The sequence below is a fragment of the Ornithorhynchus anatinus genome, chromosome 8 (assembly GCF_004115215.2).
Source record: "Ornithorhynchus anatinus isolate Pmale09 chromosome 8, mOrnAna1.pri.v4, whole genome shotgun sequence".
Taxonomy (NCBI): domain Eukaryota; kingdom Metazoa; phylum Chordata; class Mammalia; order Monotremata; family Ornithorhynchidae; genus Ornithorhynchus; species Ornithorhynchus anatinus.
The window spans coordinates 38,271,259-38,292,490 of NC_041735.1; the positions used below are offsets into that span (position 1 = coordinate 38,271,259).

Sequence of the window (21,232 nt, forward strand, 5' to 3'; positions counted from 1 at the left end):
AATGTTACAAATCCCTTCCCATTCTTCCAAATAGATCTTATGGAGTGAGGTGTCCCTGAAATTAGAAGATGACTATTGGTGGTTAAATCCTACTGAAAAGGGTTATGAGTTATGGCTGCAGTCAACAACTAAAATATACAGTAGTTCCTCTCCAATGTTACAGGTGTGCTGAGAGATCAGATTTTGTAAAATATTGTCGCAAAAGAAAATAAGGGGATGTACTCCAACCATTCCCTATTACTGCCAAACTTTCATATAGCCTTGAAAATGTGTGTAACTAAGTCAGGATAATCATTTAATTTTAATAAGAAAAGTCTGTATATGAATACATTTCCCTGGGTTTTATCTGTATTTTCTGTTGAGGAATCTAGCACGATCTTCAGATAACATAATGTTACTTTTAGGGATGCTAAATGATGATCTGCTGTGAAACACAAACAACTTCCTGGAAAACATACACATATCTCAAACACCTCAGTTTCTTGCACTTTTCATCCAATAAGTTCTCTCACTTTGCAGCTGGAGAACACAACGTGCAAAGCCTAAGGACAATTCTTTATAACTTTTCTGACTTTGCCCTTTTATCGCTCGGTCTGCCTTAGGATTTGCACATTAGAAGGTTAAAAAGTAAACCGCTCAGGTGTGATTTAAGAGCTACTGAGATTGGTTTCCGAGAGGAATTACTGTATTGAAAAATCTACCTTGGGCAGAAAAGCATAAGGTACAGCTTGGCCCAGAGACTTCCAGCATGAATAAACCCTGCCCTTCCCTTGCTAGGATGAGAAAGCACCCTTCTTTCAGTGTTCACTAACCTTCGCTTAACTAGAACCCGCAAAACAGAGGGCTGCTTGTTTGATTATTTCGGCACTCAACCTAGTCTGACTTGCTGATCCGTCTCTATTTTAATCAACGCTATGGCAGTTCCGGCTAGTGATTCCAAAGTTCGGAGCGCCTAATGTTTTCTAAAAATGCCCATTCTCAAAATTAAGGACAGAGTGCTGCTCGTTCTGCACTGTGCATCCACGGGTCCCTCTAAATGGGGTGCGTATGTCTGAGTCACTGCCCCACGATGGCGATCCTTGACTCCTGGGTCCCGTCTAACTGCATCGGGCACCCTTGGATAGACTCAGAGACATTTACCAGCCTCTTCACTCTGACTCATCTCCACAGCCACTCCATTCCTGTCGGAACACATTTCTGAACACTCCCACCACTTGAAGTTTTCTGGAGCTTCTGGGAAGAATCCAGCTGGTTCCAAATAAGGACAAGAACCCAATATCCAATTAGAAATTTTCCTAATACACGCTTATCACTGTGTTTTCCTCTCTCTTTCTCTGTCTCTCTCTCTCTCTCTCACACACACACACACACACACAAAAATAGTGCCTGAGCTTCCCTCAGTCCTCACCCACCCTAAAAATAATTACACTTACATTCCTATGAGGACCTGGCAAGCCAGAGCTGAATCACTGAGGTCACATACTCTAAGTCCTATTTTTGGCTCAATCTCATGGGCCTACATTGCCAGTTTGACTCTGTGCACGCTAGGGTCAAATACGCTGCTTTTCCAGCATGTTGAGAAAGTGCCCATCCAGAATCAATAATCAGTTATTCTCCGTAACGGGAGCAAGAGAGGGCCCAGAAATATGGAATCCACATATCTATCTCAAACTTAAACCTCTTTCTAGTCAATTATTTCAACTTCCTGCACCATACCTTTTTGCCTTCAGAGCAAAACTGCCCTAATCTCCCTTTGTCTGACTAATGTTGGTACTGATGAACATGGAAATAGGAAAAAAAAAATGGCTGTGGGAGAAAGAAGAGGCTTAGAAAACTCACAAACTAGGTCATCATTTCTTCACTAAATGGAGTTTGCAGGTCCTGCTGAGTCTATGAGTGCCTATTCTTTAGCCGGCATATTGACTGTCAACAAATAAACCATGCTCGTGCAAGGTGATCAAATGCTAGTCCCCGTCTAATTGCAGACTTGTCCTCAGGCCAAAGGGTAAAAAAAATCCAACAACAAAAAAACCTTTTTCTTTAAGAAGCTTAAAATGCATCTGGAGCCACCTAAGAGGAGGACCATTAGAAGTCTTAGCTGAATTTTTTCACTGAACGACTTTTTCGATTCTGCATTTCCACGTTATGAATTGGTGCATAATCACAAATCAATCAATCGGTGGCATCTGAGCACTTACTGTGTGCAGACCACTCTAGTAAGGCTTGGGAGAATACAACAAAACAGAGTTGGCAGGCATGTTCCTTACCCACAGTGAGTTTACAGATGAACTACTTCAACTTTACCCATTTCACAAGAGGCTTTCCTAATATCTTGCATCTACCCCACTGCTTGGCACATAGTACGTGCTTAACAAATACCACAAATATTACGATTATTATCACTATTATTAATAGTATGCTGCATATCACCTCCACATTGTAAAGTCCCAGGAACTGCTTGTTTTGCTTTCAGGTCACTAATGAATACCTGCCAGTTTGGCTTCTGAGTCAAGAAATGGCTTTATCACTGAAGTGGTGTGGTTTTCAAGGAGGCCTTTTGATTTAGCCATGATATATCTTTCGTGAGGAAGCTGTTTTCAAAAAGTAGAAATGATTACCAGCCATCCAGTATTCCGTACCTATGGCCCTGGGGGGTCTGTGAGTCCCCAGACATACGAGGTGTGCTATCTGGGGCTTTTCACTCCACAAAACTGTTAAACCACTTGAGTCTCTATGCTCGCCCCCTGACCGTTGGAAGTGTTAAGTAGCAGCTCACTGTTATTTCACAAGGGCATCCCCAGACACTCTCTCAGAACACCAGGCCTTCATCAGCTGTAATTCAGCCCCCAAAAAACATTCCTGACACCCACTGAATATAACGGCAGAGACGCTCCGAAACAGCCTGGCTCGTTGCATCCCAACTCCTTAATATTGATTATTATGATTATTACGGCATTTGTTAAGCGCTTACTAGGTGCCAAATGCTGTTCTAAGCACTGGGGTAAATCAATCAGGTCGGACACGGTCTCTGTACCATATGGGGTTCACGGCCTAATATTTTCAGGAAGTAGCCTGCCCTGAGGTAACACAGAGCTATCCGTATACTCAGTTCTGCCAAAATGTGTTTTCTCTTCTCTTTCAGCTAAAATATGCTGAGCGAATTAGGGAACATTCTTCTAAAAGCTCTCATCCATCTGGAGTCATCGGGACACGATGTGAGAATGTGAGCAACGGCAGATAAGGGTGAATACGCCCATGAACGTTTTCCTTAATGTTGGGTTCTGTCAGAACACACCCTCCGCACCATAAGAGCACTGGGTATACCTTCCCAGAAGACATAAGCGGATCAGCCAGCCCCATACGGTCCTTACAGTACGTCAGAGAAAGGGAAAGAGCAAGACACTTTTCCATTTATCCACAGGAGAATTTTGGAGAAGTATAATTGAACGTCCCTCAAAGACTTCTATTTGGGGTCAAAGAAATCCATACGGCTTCCTGAATTTCTAGGTTCTCCCTACTTGACAAGCAGACTCTCTGAAAATATAACCGATTATTTATTAAATGCCCTTAATCTGGACTCGCCCACAGCCCTCCGACCCCAAATCCAAGACAAAACCCTGACCATCAGATTAGCATCGTTACTCTGTGGAGATTTCTCTCCGAGAGTGACGATGCCAAACTTTGTTTAGTTCAGCCTCCCCTCCTCCCCTGCCCTTCCGTTCCCAAAACGGAAAAGGATGGCACTTATCAACTAAATGCAGAATAATAATAATAATGTTGGTATTTGTTAAGCGCTTACTATGTGCAGAGCACTGTTCTAAGCGCTGGGGTAGACACAGGGGAATCAGGTTGTCCCACATGGGGCTCACAGTCTTAATCCCCATTTTACAGATGAGGGAACTGAGGCACAGAGAAGTTAAGTGACTTGCCCACAGTCACACAGCTGACAAGCGGCAGAGCCGGGATTTGAACCCATGACCTCTGACTCCAAAGCCTGTGCTCTTTCCATTGAGCCATGCTGCTTCTCACCCGTAGTAGAAAGAAGACGATCGCTAAAGAGAACTAGTACACATTCGGGTACTGTCTACTGGGACACGAAACCACGTAAGATGTACCTTTTCTGACACTGAAGGTTGCTTTTTCCAACCTGTAGGTCTGGTCGTCGGAAGCACATCCCATTTGAACCGAGTCCCTGTCCAGTCCACCAGGGAAGCCGCGTATCTCTCAGCTCAAGAACACGGACCTCCCGGGCTCCAAGAGAAGGTGCCTCCCTGTGGACGCCGGAACAGTCGGCCGGCTCCGAGTGAGATGTCCAAGCAGCACGACCAACGCTCATTGAGTGACACAGTCTCCCGGATCTATAATTAGACAAGCTCACTGGCTGCCGAACCAGATCCACTCCCCACAATGTAACTCCTCTTGCCCATCCTGGTGTGTCCGCCTGACTGGCTCTCTCCCGGTAATTGGGCCTTGTGACTGCCCCAGGGCTTCCTGATATCTCCTTCCAAACCTTCCTCCCACCTGCAGGGGTAAGCTCTCCTGTGGGACAGCGTGACCGCAACTACGCAGTCACAGGCTGGGAATTCCACAACTAAAACCCCCTGACCTGGGCCGGCACGGTGACGAGGGAGTCATGAACGTAAGGCTTTGTTTCCCAGACCTGGCACTGGGCCAACTGCCTTTTGAAAAGTTAAAGCTGGAAGGAGGGAAAAGAAGATGAAGTCTGCAATTTCTCATAACCATAATTTATTTATTCATTTTAATGTCCGTCTTCCCCTACAGACTGTAAGCTCGTTGTGGGCAGGGAATGTGTCTATTGTTATATGTGCAGCCTCCAGTGATGACACGCATGCCAAAATTTTCTGTACAAAACCCATTTACGGCGTTGGACCAGCAGGTTACTACCAGAATAGGCACCACTGTAGCTGTTAGAGGCTCTGCCCGCCCATGAGAGCCATCAATTTTCAATGAGCAGGGTCACGCCAATTGCCCTAGATGGTTCTCTGGTAAGAGCAGTAGCGTTGATGCCTGACTACTTGTTTTGTTGTCTGTCTCCCCCTTTTAGACTGGGCACCCGTTGTTGGGCAGGGATTGTCTCCATCTGTTGCCGGACTGTACATTCCAAGCGCTTCGTACAGTGCTCTGCACGCTGTAAGCGCTCAGTAAATACGACTGAATGAGTGACTGAATATTGCTTGAGCACCCACTGGGTGAAATGCACTGTATTAAGTACCCGAGAAGTACAGTTCAAAGAAGAGGCAGGTTCTCTGCCCTTAAAGACCTTACTATCCAATGGGGGAGGCGGATATAAAAATGTTTATAAGTCCTTGAACGAACGATTCGATATCGGGTACTCAAAAGTGCTCCGGATGAGCAAAAATACAGGCTGGAAATAGCTGGGAGGCTGGTACGATTTGGAGTACCGGGAATGACTCTATTACCTTATTTATTCTGTTAATGAGGTGTACAACCCCTTGATTCTATTTATCGTGATTATGTTGTCTTGTTTTTGTCCGTCTCTCTCCTCCGCTTAGACTGTAAGCCCGTCACTGGGCAGGACTGTCTCTATCTGTGGCCGAACTGTACATTCCAAGCGCTTGGTACAGTGCTCTGCACAAGCAGCGTGGCTCAGTGGAAAGAGCCCGGGCTTGGGAGTCAGAGGTCATGGGTTCGAATCCCGGCTCTGCCATTTGTCAGCTGTGTGACTGTGGGCAAGTCACTTAACTTCTCTGTGCCTCAGTTACCTCATCTGTAAAATGGGGATGAAGACTGTGAGCCTCACGTGGGACAACCTGATTACCCTGTATCTACCCCAGCGCTTAGAACAGTGCTTTGCACATAGTAAGCGCTTAAATACCAACATTATAGTAAGCGCTCAATAAATACTACTGAATGAATGAATGAAATAAACAGAGCGGGCTTGTTGGAGGAAGGCTTAGGATATCACAGAATGTGGGGGTCACTGAGAGGGAAGGGACGGAGTTCAAGGCCAGAGGAAACTGCACTGGTGGGGGACAAAGGCAAGAGAAGTAAGAGTGAGGTAAAATGAGACAGTTGGCTTGAGAAGAGTGATTAGAGGCAAGGGAAGAGTGGTCGGCAAAGACAAGAAGCTAGCGAAGTCCTTGAAGTCGAAACTTGAAGTTGAACCTTGAATCCTGAAGTTGAACCTCGAAGTCGAGTATGAGGTGCTATTGCTTCAAACAGAGGGACCCGGGAAGCTAGTGGGGCCGGGGGGTGGTTTGAGGAGTGGAGCGCTCTCTCCCCTTCTGGCGTTTAGTACAGTGCTTTGTACTAAGTAAATACAAATGAATGATACTTACAGTGCTTTGTACTAAGTAAATACAAATGAATGATACCCCCCCATGCAGCAGCGGGTACCACTGATTGGAGGGGAGAGAGGCTGGAGGCAGTGAGGAGGCTGATGCTACAGTCTAGCCATGACATGTCTAAAACCTGGACCAGGTGGGAGCTGTCTGTGTGGAGAGGAAGTGGTGAATTCAGTTAGAAACCTTCACCGCTGTTGACCCAGCCCGGACAGGTATTCCCCTACTTTAGGCTGTTTCGCCCTTCGATCCAAAATATAGGTCAGACTTTGGGGAAGAGAGGGGAGAGGAGTACAGAACAGAGAAGTATCGTGACAAACAGCTGAAAGGATCAGGGTCCCTGTTTTGCTGCCAAGGACAATTAAGATCCTAGACGTAGTTTCTTGGGAAAGGGATGTCCGCATCAAGACGGCCCTGGGAGAGCGCGGCAAGGTTTTACTGTACTTGAAGATCAACTGAGAAGTCAAACCTCATCCTTTCTGAGCTGCTAGAAGTGAGAACTGAAACAGAGCAAGGAGTCAAGCATAATGCCAAGGTTGCAGACTTTGGAAACAGGGAGGAAAGATAAGGAGTTTCGTTTTTGGCACGCTGAGCTTGAGGTGCTGGGGAGCATCCAATTAGGGTTAGAGGAAATGTGAGAGTGGAGATATGGGAAGAAATCAGGAATAACAAGAAAAATCATCCTGCTAGGGAGGAAAGGAAAGTGGAAGCAAGTGATTTCAGAAGGTAAGGGATGGGGGTCAGAGACATACAAAGAGAGGGTAGATTTTGAAATGGGAAATCTCATCTTGAAAAATAAAAGTGGATGAAGGAGTAAGGGGAGTGGGGGAGGAAAGGCAGAAACTTTCTGTAGTCTGGGCCATTTAATGGTTTCAATTTTTTCAAGTAATTGGCCAAGGAGAAATAACAATAACAATAATAAAGTAATAATAAAAACAGTAACAGTGATATCTGTTAAGCACTTACTACTATACTAAGCACTGGGGTAGATATAAGATAATCAGGTCCCACCATGGGGCTCACAGAGTAAGTAGGAGGGAGAACAGGTACTGAATCCCCATTTTCCGGATGAGGGAATTGAGAAACAGAGAAGTTAAATGAATTGCCCAAGGTCACACAGCAGGCAAGTCACGCAGGCAGAATTAGAACCCAGGTCCTCCCAGGTTATCTAGTTTCATGGGATTGCTGCCTACTTGTTTTGTTTTGCCGTCTCCCTCTTTTAGACTGTGAGCCTGTTGCGGGGCAGGGACTGTGTATCTGTGGCTGAAGTGTACATTCCAAGATCTTAGTATAGTGTTCTGCACACAGTAAGCGCTCAATAAATATGACTGAATGAATGAATGCATGAATTTTTTAGCCCAAGATCCTGAGCTGTCTCCCTAAGGGAAGCAATCCTTGTCCTCAGCAGGATTTCGAGTGCCTCTGGGACTCCACTGTTGTTGGGTAGGATTGTCTCTATCTGTTGCCAAATTGTACTTTCCAAGCGCTCAGTACAGTGCTCTGCACACAGTAAGCGCTCAATAAATGCGATGGGCACCTTCTCCCACTAGGCACCTCATTTCTGTCCTCAAAGCACCCGACTTTTTGAAGAATGTCCATCTGAAGAGAATACCGAATACCTCAGCCGACCGCCAACTAGAGTTCACATGAGACTTTTCACACAATTAACCTACTGGCCGGCTATAAAAAAAAAGGTGCTACTTGGCTGAGTGATCAAATGATGATGATAATGATGACTGTGATATTTAAAGTGCTTACTATGTGCCAAGCACTGTTCTAAGCGTTGGGGTAGATACAGGATAATCGGGTTCCACAAGGGGCCCACACGATCGACGTTGGTTCGTTTTTTGTTTGTTTCTTAAGCACTTAAGCAGTCTCCCCATCTAGACTGTAAGCTTATTGTGGACAGGAAATGGGTCTGTTTATTGCTGCATCGTACTCTCCCAAGTGCTCAGCACAGTGCTCCGCACACCACTAAGTGTTCAATAAATACGGCCGAACGAAAGGATTGAATGAATCTGCTATATGTCAAACATCATTCTAAACACTGGGGAAGGTGCAAATTGATTAGGTCGGACCCAGTCCCGATCCCGCACGGTGCTCACAGCCTAAGTAGGAGGGAGAACGGGTACCCCCATTTTACAGCTGAGGAAACGCAGGCACAGAGAACTCGAGTGACTTGCCCCAAGTCCCAAAGCAAATAAATGGCAGAACTGGGACCAGAGGACTCCAGGGCCTGGCCTTTCTCCTTTCTAATCCCTGTCCCACATAAGGCTCAGAGGCTTAATTCCCATTTTACAGATGATTAAAATGGCACAAATGTTCTAGAACGGCATCCTTTCCCCGCAGAGCCAGAGCCAGAGACAAAACACTCTGAACTGCTTCTGCAAGGCTTCTCCTCACCAACAAGAATACAGGAAACACCCCAGGTGAAGTAAGCAACAGAAGAGCGTGCCAAGCTAATTAAGGTGTACGGTGAGCCAAACCTCAAAAGAGTTGTTAAAAGACTGGCAGAAGGAGGAAACGACTGTTAAGAAGACAGGATGGAGCACAGAGGCTGCTGAATTACTTAAGTGCTGAAAAACCACCTGGAGGCTGGGCTCTAACTACCCCTTACCCCATCCATTTTACCTAAGGATGGCCCACCTAAAAACCTCGCCAAATTAATTTTAAACAGGCCGCCTAGAAGATATGGATCAGGGAAGGGGACTCAGGTTTGGAGTATGAATTTATTCCAATTCGAAGCACAGCCATGAATCGATCAATCGGTGGTATTTATTGAGTGCCTTCTCTGTGCAGAGCACTGTGCTAAGCGTTTGGGAGAGTATAATACAAGAGTAGAGAGGCACGTTCCCTGCCCACAAAAAGCTTACCGTCTAGAGCGGGAGACAGATGTTAATATAAATAAATAATCTATAGATCCGTAAATAAGTTCTGTGGGGCCGAGGGTGGGGTGAATACCAAACGCGCAGAGAGCAGAGATCCGAGGACACGAATGCGACTACTATAAACTCCGGAGAAGATCGCTTCCACCCATCACTCTAAGCTGCTCGGTGAATAAGATTTTAAATTGTAAATCCAAATTTGATGGATGATACCCAAATCCACCTTTCTAGCCCTGACTTCTCATCTCCTCTACAATCTGCATTTCCTTCTGCCTTTAGGACATCTCTCCGAGGATGGCCCGCTGGCATCTCAAGTGAAAAACGGTGAAAACCGAGCTCCTCACCTTCCCTCCCAAATCTTCTCCTCCACCAACCTTCCCATTCCAGCTGACAACCCCAGTATCCTCCCCATCTCTTAAACCAGAAAGCTTGGCATCATCCTTGATGCCTCCTTCTTTCAACCTCCATATCTTTGTGTCTGTCTCACCAACTAGATTGTAAGATTCTTGGGAGCAGAACTCATGTCTGCTAACTCTACTGCTCTACTGTATTACCTAAGCACTTGAAGCAGCATAGCATAGAGGCCGGGCCTGGAGTCAGAAGATCACGGGTTCTAATCCCGGGCTTGGCCACTTGTCTGCTGCGTGACCTTGGGCAAGTCACTTCTCTTCGCTGAGCCTCAGTTACCTCATCTGTAAGAGGACTGAGACCATGAGTCCCACATGGTACGGGGACTGTGTCCAACTCGATTTGCTTGTACCCTCCTGAGCACTCACTACAGTGCCTGGAACATATTAAGTGCTTAACAGATACTATCATTATTATTATTAATACAGTATTCTTGAGCACAGCAGGCACTCAATAAATACTAGTAAATAATGATTGATCAGTTAAGGTGATTTCCTCCTTAGAAATTTGAGAATTCATTATGTACTGTATAGCAAACACCTTACAGTACTCTCTGCATTTTAAGAAGAAAATAAACCCAAATTCAGGGAAATGAACAAAACCAAGTCATTCTAAAAATCACATCTCTGCCAAGAAGCCTTCCTGACTAACCTCTCACTCCCCCAACCAATTAGCCCTCTCTTTTGCATCCACTATGCACTTGGGATGCTAAGCATTTTGATAGTCCCAATCCCTGCCCCACGGCACTTACAATCTTACAATCTACCGATTCTGCCGTTCCCCTACTCCGCAATTTATTTTAATGTCCCCACTAGATAGAAAGCTCTTTCGGGGCAGAGATCATGTCTCTCAATTTTATTGTATCGTACCCTCCTAAAAACTGAGTTTACTGGAACAGTAAGCACTCAAATACCACTGATTGAAATAAAAAATCTAGTCTAGATGGCATCCTGCCTTAGTGGTATAACTATTTTGAATGATTTATCAGAGTCGTCTTATTTCCCCAAATCCTAGGCAGCAGGTTATCAAAGCCTATCAATGCTCTGCAAATACAGCTTCTTGACATCATACAAAAGTTACAAGTTGCTCCATGCTGGTGAAGCGCTTTCTGCCGACGTATTCCCACACTACTGTTCCACCCACTATTCCCGCCTCCTTCTCTAAATACTCACAACTCGGCGACATTTCTTACTCTCACGGTCTCTCCCCCCTTGCCTGGTATGAGTGAATGGGATCAGACCAGTAAAACCACAGATTCACATAGCCTGGGAAAAAGGGGAAAAAAAATGAAGTAACCACACCACATCCTCGGGAAAGCCCTTAAACAGCCCGTCTCTCTTTTTCTTCCCCATACTACACGTACGGGGCAGCATTTATAAGATAAAGCCTTCTTCGAAGCACTTGCACATATACGAAAACGCTTGTTCTTCAAGGTCTGAAACTTGGGTGAGCTGGGTCGTAAATTAAAGACACTAGTGGGAAATGGAGAGCTAACCTACAGTTTTAGAAATCTGAAATTACCAAGACAACAGCCAGTCATCTAGTGCTGATTTTTTTTTAAATGAACATTTTCACTGGAAAGTCCAAGCTTGACTGAGGCAGAGAAACAAAACAACAGTCCAGCAGCAAATACATGCCAGTGCCTTGCAGAGAAGAAAAATAATTTCGGAGGCAGGGTTCACTAGTCCTACCTCTAAACTTAATCCAGGAATCAAGAAATCAACACATTTCCTGTATGACGGGTAGTATCTGGGGCTTTTCCGCATGAGGAGCAGCACGGTGTAGTGGATAGAGCATGAGCTTGGGAGTCAGAAGGTCACGGGTTCTAATCCCAGCTCTGCCAGTTGTCTGCTGTGTGACCTTGGACAAGTCACTTCAATTCTCGGTGCCTCAGTTTCCTCATCTGTAAAACGGGTTTGAGACTGTGAGCCCCATGTGTCCAACCCGATTTACTTGTGTCCAGCCCAGCACTTATTACTCTGGCTCATAGGAAGCACTTAAATACCACAATTATTATTATTTTCCAGCACCCAATCCTTTCCTCCCACCTATTTGTGGACCTTACAATAGTCAGAAAATTCAAAGATGGGGGACACAGTGCAATTCACCTCCAAGAAGGCACCAAAGATACATCTTTCAGATTCTCAGGTCAAACAGGGCATAATGGTGAAGGATGCATTCTCCGGGAGGAGATGCACAGAGAGATCTACAAGTTCATAAAGGTTGCAGAACTCTTCCATGTGGTGTTAAAATCCTACACGTATGAGAATAAACAACTAGAGGACCTCATATACGAGAAAGAAGTGACCAAAAGTGCCAAATGAATTTCAGTAAGCAAGAAGCAGTGTGGCCTAGGGGATGGACCACAAGCCTGGGAGTCAGAAGGACCTGGGTTCTAATCCTGGCTCCACCACTTGTCTGCTGTGTGACCCTGGGAAAGCCGTTTAGCTTCTCTCTGCCTCACTTACCTAATTTGTAAAATGGGGATTAATTCTGTGAGCCCCATGTGGGAGATGGACTGTATCCAATCTGCTTAGCTTGTAACTACCTTGGAGCTTAGTAGTGTCTGGCACATAGTAAATGCTTGAGTGATACCATAAATAAATAAAAAGGGCAAGGTATAATGACACGATGATGGGTTCTCAGAATCATTTCGGTTCTTTCCTAAAATCATTGGTCTAATTCTGCAAAAGCATCCAAAGAGAGATTATATAAAAAAAACAACAAAAGGCTCATCTCCGCAATTCAAACTACAATATGCCCAAATCTAAAATACCATGTTTAATTCTGGTTGATAAAGAGAAGGGCAACCATGATCAGTGAATTTTGGAAGTCTCTACATGAGGACATATTGAAAATATTAGGACTTTCCTGTCTGCAAAGACACAGGATGAAATGACACACAATTGAAATCTACCCCTGAGGGCAGGGTGAACAAACTAACAGTAGTTCATAAAATCCTACAATACTGGGGTAAGGAAGTCTGTGAGTGGTCAGTTAAAAACAAATAAAACTCCTTCCCGAATGGGTAAGCACTAGATGACATGTTTTACCAAGGTGTGTTTCCAAATTATTTTACTAGAGGAATGATAAGGATTTGGAGGGAAAAGTAAGGGATGTTAAGTGGCCCATTCCCAAGGACGACAATGGGTGGAAAGGAGGACAGCAATCGGAGGGTTTCTCCAAGCATTCTGTTGCTACTATGGGGAGAGAATATTGGGACTGATTGACCTAATAATTGGGGTTCTTATGCAGCCTCACACTTTTCTGTACAACCTCAACAAAATGGCCATCAACTCATTTATATAAATAGCGAAAAACCACCAAGGGAAACCTTTTTGAGAAGGGAGAAATTTGCTCGTGTGTCTTAGTCAAATAAGTGGAATTAACCTGGGTTGTTTAAATCACGTTATAAAATCCCTATTTAAATGGCCAGGTACAGCGCCTTGCCAGTGAGCAAGCTCATCATCATTAATGTTGGTATTTGTTAAGTGCTTACTATGTGCCGAGCACTGTTCTAAGCGCTGGGGTAAACACAGGGGAATCAGGTTGTCCCACGTGGGGCTCACAGTCTTAATCCCCATTTTACAGATGAGGGAACTGAGGCACAGAGAAGTTAAGTGACTTGCCCACAGTCACACAGCTGACAAGTGGCAGAGCTGGGATACGAACTCATGAGCCCCGACTCCAAAGCCCGTGCTCTTTCCACTGCGCCACGCTGCTTCTCCACTGCGCCACGCTGCTTCTCCGTGAAAGCAGCACTAACCAGGCATTGCCTGAATCACCAGAATATCTGTAGTGAGTGTGCAGGGTTCTTTCTGTGGGAATTTCTGAATTGGATAAAGTAAAATTTTGCAGTTGGGGGGCTCTGGACACCAGTGTGTCCAAAGAATCATCCTCAAGGTTGGAAGCATTCCCATCCAGCCAGCTAACTAAGACCAAGAACCAGTGGCACTCCTGAAGAAATATTTTCATAGTTATTCCTAGGCCACACACACCATGGCTCCAGTACTAGGGGTAGGAAGAGTGTGACAAATATGAAATAAAGCATAAGGCTCTAGATAATTCATTCTTACACAGATCTTCGAATGTCATGACCTTATGCCAGATCAGGAATGAATAAGAATTTTAAGGCTGCCTAAAAAGAAGAAATCAGCACCACCAAAATAGCTGCCTTATATAAGAATAAAGTCAAAAGTATTTTCATTCTTAACCTCAAGGGATCTGATCGCCGGTTCTCATGACTTCAGCAGTCAAAACCTTGTCTTTTCAAACATAATAACCGACCGGCAGGATGGCCAGCCTGGAAAGTACCAAGACACTAAGGGTGGACCTCTTGACTTTATACCTCTCATGGTGCTCCTTCCCATTAACTTTCAGATTGGTTTTAGCATGATGGTAACCCATGTCTTGAATAACCTAGGCTACCTGGGGTGGGCCAGTAACCCGCCATAAATAGTAAAAACACTGGAGATTCATTTTCTTCCCTGTTTCGATGGACCTTTTGAAGGTGAGAGGAGATGCTAATGGGATCTGCACGCAACATCCACAAACTCCACTCGTCCATTCACACTTCTAAAGATTTTGATGCCCGAGTCATTAGGACCAATCATCCCTGTCTTTCCAACTCTACCAACGGAGGCCCGTTGGGACTGCAATTCTATATGCAGTGGAGTCACTCTCCTTCCTGTATATATCAACATCTATTCACAACATCCCCTAATTCTTGTCATTTTGAGTAACTGGATCCATGTTGATTCCAGCCGGTCATTTAGCCATCTTTTGCTGCCCTCCTGGTGTCTTTTTGAAGATCAACCACTACCCACGGTCTTGTCTTACGCTGTCGAGTCATCTCTGACCCACATGGACACATCTCCCCCAGAACGCCCCACCTCCATCTGCAATCGTAGTGGTAGCGTACCCACAGAGTTTTCTTGCAAAAATACAGAAGTGATTGCCTTCTTCCGTGCAATAAACTTGAGTCTCTACCCTCGACTCTCTCCCATGCTGCTGCTGCCCAGCGTGGGTGAGTTTTGACTTGTAGCAGGTTGCCTTCCACTCGCTAGCCCCTTGCGAAGCTAAGAATGGAATGGGTATGTCACTGCTTGACTCTCCCTCCCATTGCCGAGACAGGTAGAGTACTGAAAACTCTCCGGGTGCAATCCACAGTAGGCAGACAAAAGTTCTGAGGATGAAATGAATTCCAGTACGCAAAATACACTGAATCTTAGGGAAAGAGACGAGTTACTAGCAAAGAGCGCCCAATCGATGAAATCATTCAATGTCATCAACCTCAAATGGAGGAAGTAGATAAAGAGAGAAGAGAGATAAAAACAGGCCTCCACTGTGTCAGGGAGAAGAGGCAAATGAAGATTGTCCGCAGTCTTCTTGGGCTGTGACAGAAATCGATTCAAAACTGTAGCTATCTGTAGGAATACTGTTTCCAACGTGTAGAGACAAAAAAATGAAGGAACTAAGAATCTGAAAACATCTGGCAACCAAGGCCTTGTTTCCAAAATTGTCTATCATCGCTCACGCCCTTTCAAAACGGAAGAGTTAAATATGATACAGCAGGACACCTTAATCCTTACTTTGAACAGGAAAGTGAACAGTTAAAATGAGACCAGTCTAGCAAACTTGTCCCTCCCACCAAAGAGCTGTCTGACCTATTTAGCTGCGGCAGAGAGGAAACTGCTCTGGCAGGGATGGCACAGGACTGCTGCAGTTTCATCAACAGCAGCCTCTGCACTTGGGGGCAGCCCACGAGAAAGGCTGAAACCAGGACAACGAGAGCCACAGAACACACTTAATAGTGGGAAGAAATGCATATGGTGTCCATTGCTATTATTGACTTTTAAAAATACCGTAACTATTGTTAGTAAACGCCTACTGACGTGTCGACCACTTTACTTCGTGGAGTAGATACAAAATGATCAGGTCCCACGTAAGGCTCCCGGTCTAAGTAAGAGGAAGGGCATTGGGTCCCCATTTTCCAGATGAGGGAACTGAGCCACAGAAAAGTTAAATGACTTGCTCAAGGTCACACAGCAGAGACGTGGCAAAGCCAGGATTAGAACCCAGCTTCTGACACCCAAGGCCCAGCTCTTTCCACTAAGCCATGAAGCTTCTCAAGACTTTACAAGAGGTGTGTCTGGTCCTGCCTAAAGAATGCCGTTTTGGTAAAGCACACCTGGCCCCGAGAACTGTCGTGGACAATGAAGATGAATCCCCCGGAGATGTGATCTCATGAAATGACTGTCTTTGTGGGCGGTGATAGACAATTACAGATTCAATACCGCAGCTCTCTGTGGGAATACGGTTTCCAAGGAGTCAAAAGAATCAGATGAAGAAACTTCAATTCCGAGAACATCTGGCATTGAAGTCCTTGTTTCCAAATTTGTCCATCTTTACTCATCCACTTTCAAAAGGAAAAATATGAGTTCCAAGACAGTGTTTAATTCCTATCTTTGTTCCTACTTCAGTTCTGTTTCAGATACGTAGGGCACATTTGATATACGCTATTTTACTGAAATAGGAAGCTGTGGCAGAAGTTAGTTAAAAACTGACCACTCTCTAAACAGTCAGCATTTTGGAGAAACAGGGGCTGCAGGAAGGAGTCTAGTTAGGAGAAGAAGATTCATAATTTTCACTCTGAGATCAGAGGTTAAGATCCCTCTAGGTGTACTGAACAGGTGCAAAGAGCCTATGAAAGTTAGAAGATAAAAATTGAGGATAGTTCAATAACTACTTTTGGTTCACATTTCATCTATTAAACTTTGTCATAGCCACCTCAGCGCTTAGTACAGTGCCTGGCATGTAGTAAGGGCTTAACACATACCATTATTATTATCCAAAGAACTTTCGGATAGAGCATTCTGGGCTTCAGGTTGTAGCTAATTTCTTCCAAAAAAAAATATAGTTCACACTCAGCATTTAATGCAATTTAAATTGACATTTGCTTTCATTATTTGTTTTGCATTGGCTCCATTTATTTAAATAAATAACAATGCCTCCAGATCTCAACTACCTCACCACTGCGGCCCAGTACAAATAACAGCATGGCTCAGTGGAAAGAGCCTGGGCTGGGGAGTCGGAGGTCGTGGGTTCGAATCCCACTTCTGTCACCTGTCAGCTGTGTGACTGTGGGCAAGTCACTTCACTTCTCTGTGCCTCAGTGACCTCATCGGTAAAATGGGGATGAAGCCTGTGAGCCTCATGTGGGACAACCTGATGGCCCTGTATCCAACCCAGCGCTTAGAACAGCGCTCTGCACATAGTAAGCGCTTAACAAATACCAACATTAATTATGGCACTGACGCGAGACACACTTAGCACTAGGAGCGGGGAACTGTGGCCCTTCATCAAGAGGATGGTGGCTCTTCAACAATAACGATGGCGTTTGTTAAGCGTTTACTATGTGCCGAGCACTGTTCGAAGCACTGGGGGGGATACGAGGTCATCAGGTTGTCCCACATGGGGCTCCCAGTCGTAATCTCCATTTTTCAGATGAGGTCACTGGGGCCCAGAGAAGTGGAAGTGACTTGCCCAAAGTCACCCTCTTCAATGGGCAGGGTGGAAAACTGGGGTGAAAGTGGGTGGGTCCCCAAAGTCTTCCTAGGACAGGCTGCAGAAGAGGTAGAAGGGAGGCAGTGTGGCCTGGGAGTTAGACTACTGGCCTGGGTTCTAGTTCCAGCTCCTCCACTTCTGCTGTGGGAACTTGGCCAAAGTCACTTCCCTCCCCTGTACCTCGGTCTCCTCCCCTGTAAAATAACAACAATGTCGGTATTGGAAAGAGCCCAGGCTTGGGAGTCAGAGGTCATGAGTTCGAATCCCAGCTCTGCCACTTGTCAGCTGTGTGACTGTGGGCAAGTCACTTAACTTCTCTGTGCCTTACTTACCTCATCTGTAAAATGGGGATTAACTGTGAGCCTCACGTGGGACAATCTGATTACCCTGTCTCTACCCCAGCGCTTAGAACAGTGCTCTGCACATAGTAAGTGCTTAACAAATACCAATATTATTATTAAGTGCTTACTATGTGCAGAGCACTGTTCTAATAATAATAATAATAATAATGTTGGCATTTGTTAAGCGCTTACTGGGTGCAGAGCACTGTTCTAAGCGCTGGGGCTTAGAAGGGTCTTCAGATTGTCCCACGTGAGGCTCCCAGTTAATCCCCATTTTCTAGATGAGGTGAGTGAGGCCCAGAGAAGTGAAGTGACTTGCCCACCGTCACCCAGCTGACAAGGGGCAGAGCCGGGATTCGAACGCAGGACCTCTGACTCCCAAGCCCGGCCTCTTTCCACTGAGCCACGCTACTTCCCCTAAGCGCCGGGGTAGATACAGGGTCATCAGATTGTCCCTCGTAATCTCCATTTTCCAGATGAGGTCACTGAGGCCCAGAGAAGAATAATAATGTTGGTATTTGCTAAGCGCTTACTATGTGCAGAGCACCGTTCTAAGCGCCGGGGTAGACGCAGGGGAATCAGGTTGTCCCACGTGGGGCTCCCAGTCTTAGTCCTCATTTTCCAGATGAGGTCACTGAGGCCCAGAGAAGTGACTTGCCCACTGTCACCCAGCCAAAGGGCAGAGCCGGGATTCGAACCCAGGACCTCTGACTCCCTGGCTCAGTGGAAAGAGCTCGGGCTTGGGAGTCAGAGGTCATGAGTTCGAATCCCAGCTCTGCCACTTAATAATGTCGGTATTTGTTAAGCGCTTACTATGCGCAGAGCACTGTTCTAAGCGCTGGGGTAGATATGAGGTAATCAGGTTGCTCCACTTGAGGCTCCCAGTTAATCCCCATTTTACAGATGAGGTAACTGAGGCACAGAGAAGTTAAGTGACTTGCCTACGGTCACACGGCTGACGAGTGGCAGAGCCGGGATTCGAACCCATGACCTCCGGCTCCCAAGCCCGGGCTCTTTCCACTGAACCACGCTGCACTCGTCAGCTGTGTGACTGTGATCAAGTCACTTCCCTTCTCTGGGCCTCAGTGACCTCATCTGGAAAATGGGGATTAACTGGGAGCCTCACGTGGGACCACCTGATGACCCTGTATCTCCCCCCAGCGCTTAGAACAGTGCTCGGCACGTAGTAAGCGCTTAACAAAATACCAACATTATTATTATCCCAAGCCCGGGCTCTTGCCACTGAGCCGCACTGCTTCTCTAATGAGGATTTAATAATGTTGGTATTTGTTAAGCGCTTACTACGTGCCGAGCACTGTTCTAAGCGCTGGGGTAGACACAGGGGAATCGGGTTGTCCCACGTGGGGCTCACAGTCTTCATCCCCATTTTCCAGATGAGGGAACTGAGGCACGGAGAAGTGAAGTGACTCGCCCACAGTCACACAGCTGACAAGGGGGCAGAGCCGGGATTTGAACCCATGACCTCTGACTCCCAAGCCCGGGCTCTTTCCACCCTGAGCCAGGCTGAGGATTTCTATCAGTGGGGCAGCCGGGGGGACCCCCGTCCCAGCGTCTGGCCCAGAGTGGCGGCCTGACCGGCCCCGTAAGGACAACAACAACAACAACAACGACAAAAGGATGGCTCCTCCTGCCACATCCGCCTGAGGGTTTGCGGGCTCCCGGAACTAGGCAGCAAAACCGGGGTCGCGTCGGGGCCCGTCCCGCCCCCCGACCTCCCCCCCTGGACAGGGAGGACAGGGAGGACGGGCGGCCCAGCGGCCTGCGCCGCACCATCAGGACCTGACCGAGGAGGCGGCAACAAGTGTCATGGCGGGGGGGAGGGGGGAGGGACGAGGAAAGGGAGGAGAGGCCGGGGCCGTTCCTCTCCCCCTCCTCCTCGTCCTCGTCCTTCCCGAGAGGCGCCACTTACGAGCTGCGGGGTCCATAGTGGGGCAGAAGCCGTGGATTTGGGGCCCGCGAAGGCGGCCATGTCGGGGCAGCCGTTGGACTACGCCTCCCGTGATCCTTCGCGGCCCCGCCGCCATTGCCCGCCCGCCTGCCTCCTTAACCCCCTCCAGGCCCCAAACTTTCCATTTCTCCTCGTCCTTCTTCCTCTCCTCATAATAGTGGTATCTGATAAGCGCTTGCTATGTGCAGAGCACTGTTCTAAGCGCTGGGGTTGATACAGGGTCATCAGGTTGTCCCACGAGAGGCTCCCAGTGTTCATCCCCATTTGACAGATGAGGGAACTGAGGCAGAGAATTGAAGTGACTTATAATAATAATGTTGGTATCTGATAAGCGCTTGCTATGTGCAGAGCACTGTTGTAAGCGCTGGGGTTGATACAGGGTCATCAGGTTGTCCCACGGGAGGCTCCCAGTCTTCATCCCCCTTTGACAGATGAGGGAACTGAGGCACAGAGAAGTGAAGTGACTTAATAATAATAATGTTGGTATTTGTTAAGCGCTTACTATGTGCAGAGCACTGTTGTAAGCGCTGGGGTTGATACAGGGTCATCAGGTTGTCCCACGGGAGGCTCCCAGTCTTCATCCCCCTTTGACAGATGAGGGAACTGAGGCACAGAGAAGTGAAGTGACTTATAATAATAATGTTGGTATTTGTTAAGCGCTTACTATGTGCAGAGCACTGTTCTAAGCGCTGGGGTTGATACAGGGTCATCAGGTTGTCCCACGAGAGGCTCCCAGTGTTCATCCCCATTTGACAGATGAGGGAACTGAGGCAGAGAATTGAAGTGACTTATAATAATAATGTTGGTATCTGATAAGCGCTTGCTATGTGCAGAGCACTGTTGTAAGCGCTGGGGTTGATACAGGGTCATCAGGTTGTCCCACGGGAGGCTCCCAGTCTTCATCCCCCTTTGACAGATGAGGGAACTGAGGCACAGAGAAGTGAAGTGACTTATAATAATAATGTTGGTATTTGTTAAGCGCTTGCTATGTGCAGAGCACTGTTCTAAGCGCTGGGGTTGATACAGGGTCATCAGGTTGTCCCACGAGAGGCTCCCAGTGTTCATCCCCATTTGACAGATGAGGGAACTGAGGCAGAGAATTGAAGTGACATAATAATAATAATGTTGGTATTTGTTAAGCGCTAGCTATGTGCAGAGCACTGTTCTAAGCGCTGGGGTTGATACAGGGTCATCAGGTTGTCCCACGAGAGGCTCCCAGTGTTCATCCCCATTTGACAGATGAGGGAACTGAGGCAGAGAATTGAAGTGACTTATAATAATAATGTTGGTATCTGATAAGCGCTTGCTATGTGCAGAGCACTGTTGTAAGCGCTGGGGTTGATACAGGGTCATCAGGTTGTCCCACGGGAGGCTCCCAGTCTTCATCCCCCTTTGACAGATGAGGGAACTGAGGCACAGAGAAGTGAAGTGACTTATAATAATAATGTTGGTATTTGTTAAGCGCTTACTATGTGCAGAGCACTGTTCTAAGCGCTGGGGTTGATACAGGGTCATCAGGTTGTCCCACGGGAGGCTCCCAGTCTTCATCCCCCTTTGACAGATGAGGGAACTGAGGCACAGAGAAGTGAAGTGACTTATAATAATAATGTTGGTATTTGTTAAGCGCTTACTATGTGCAGAGCACTGTTCTAAGCGCTGGGGTTGATACAGGGTCATCAGGTTGTCCCACGGGAGGCTCCCAGTGTTCATCCCCATTTGACAGATGAGGGAACTGAGGCA

The 21,232-nt window shown here is 46.5% G+C and overlaps 1 protein-coding gene across 4 annotated transcripts in view; it reads right to left on the reverse strand.

The window, feature by feature from the left end:
- Positions 1 to 19,537, reverse strand: part of FYCO1 (FYVE and coiled-coil domain autophagy adaptor 1) — a 97,843-nt gene extending 78,306 nt beyond the window's left edge. For 3 of the 4 annotated variants that reach the window (XM_007666151.3, XM_007666150.3, XM_007666147.3), the window contains exon 1: positions 19,454 to 19,537. The gene's annotated coding sequence lies outside the window, so the exon portion shown is untranslated. Of the gene's footprint in view, positions 1 to 4,115; positions 4,285 to 19,453 lie in introns of those variants that run through there. The other variant, XM_007666148.4, reaches the window with a different exon arrangement.
- Between the last annotated feature and the right edge of the window lie 1,695 nt (positions 19,538 to 21,232).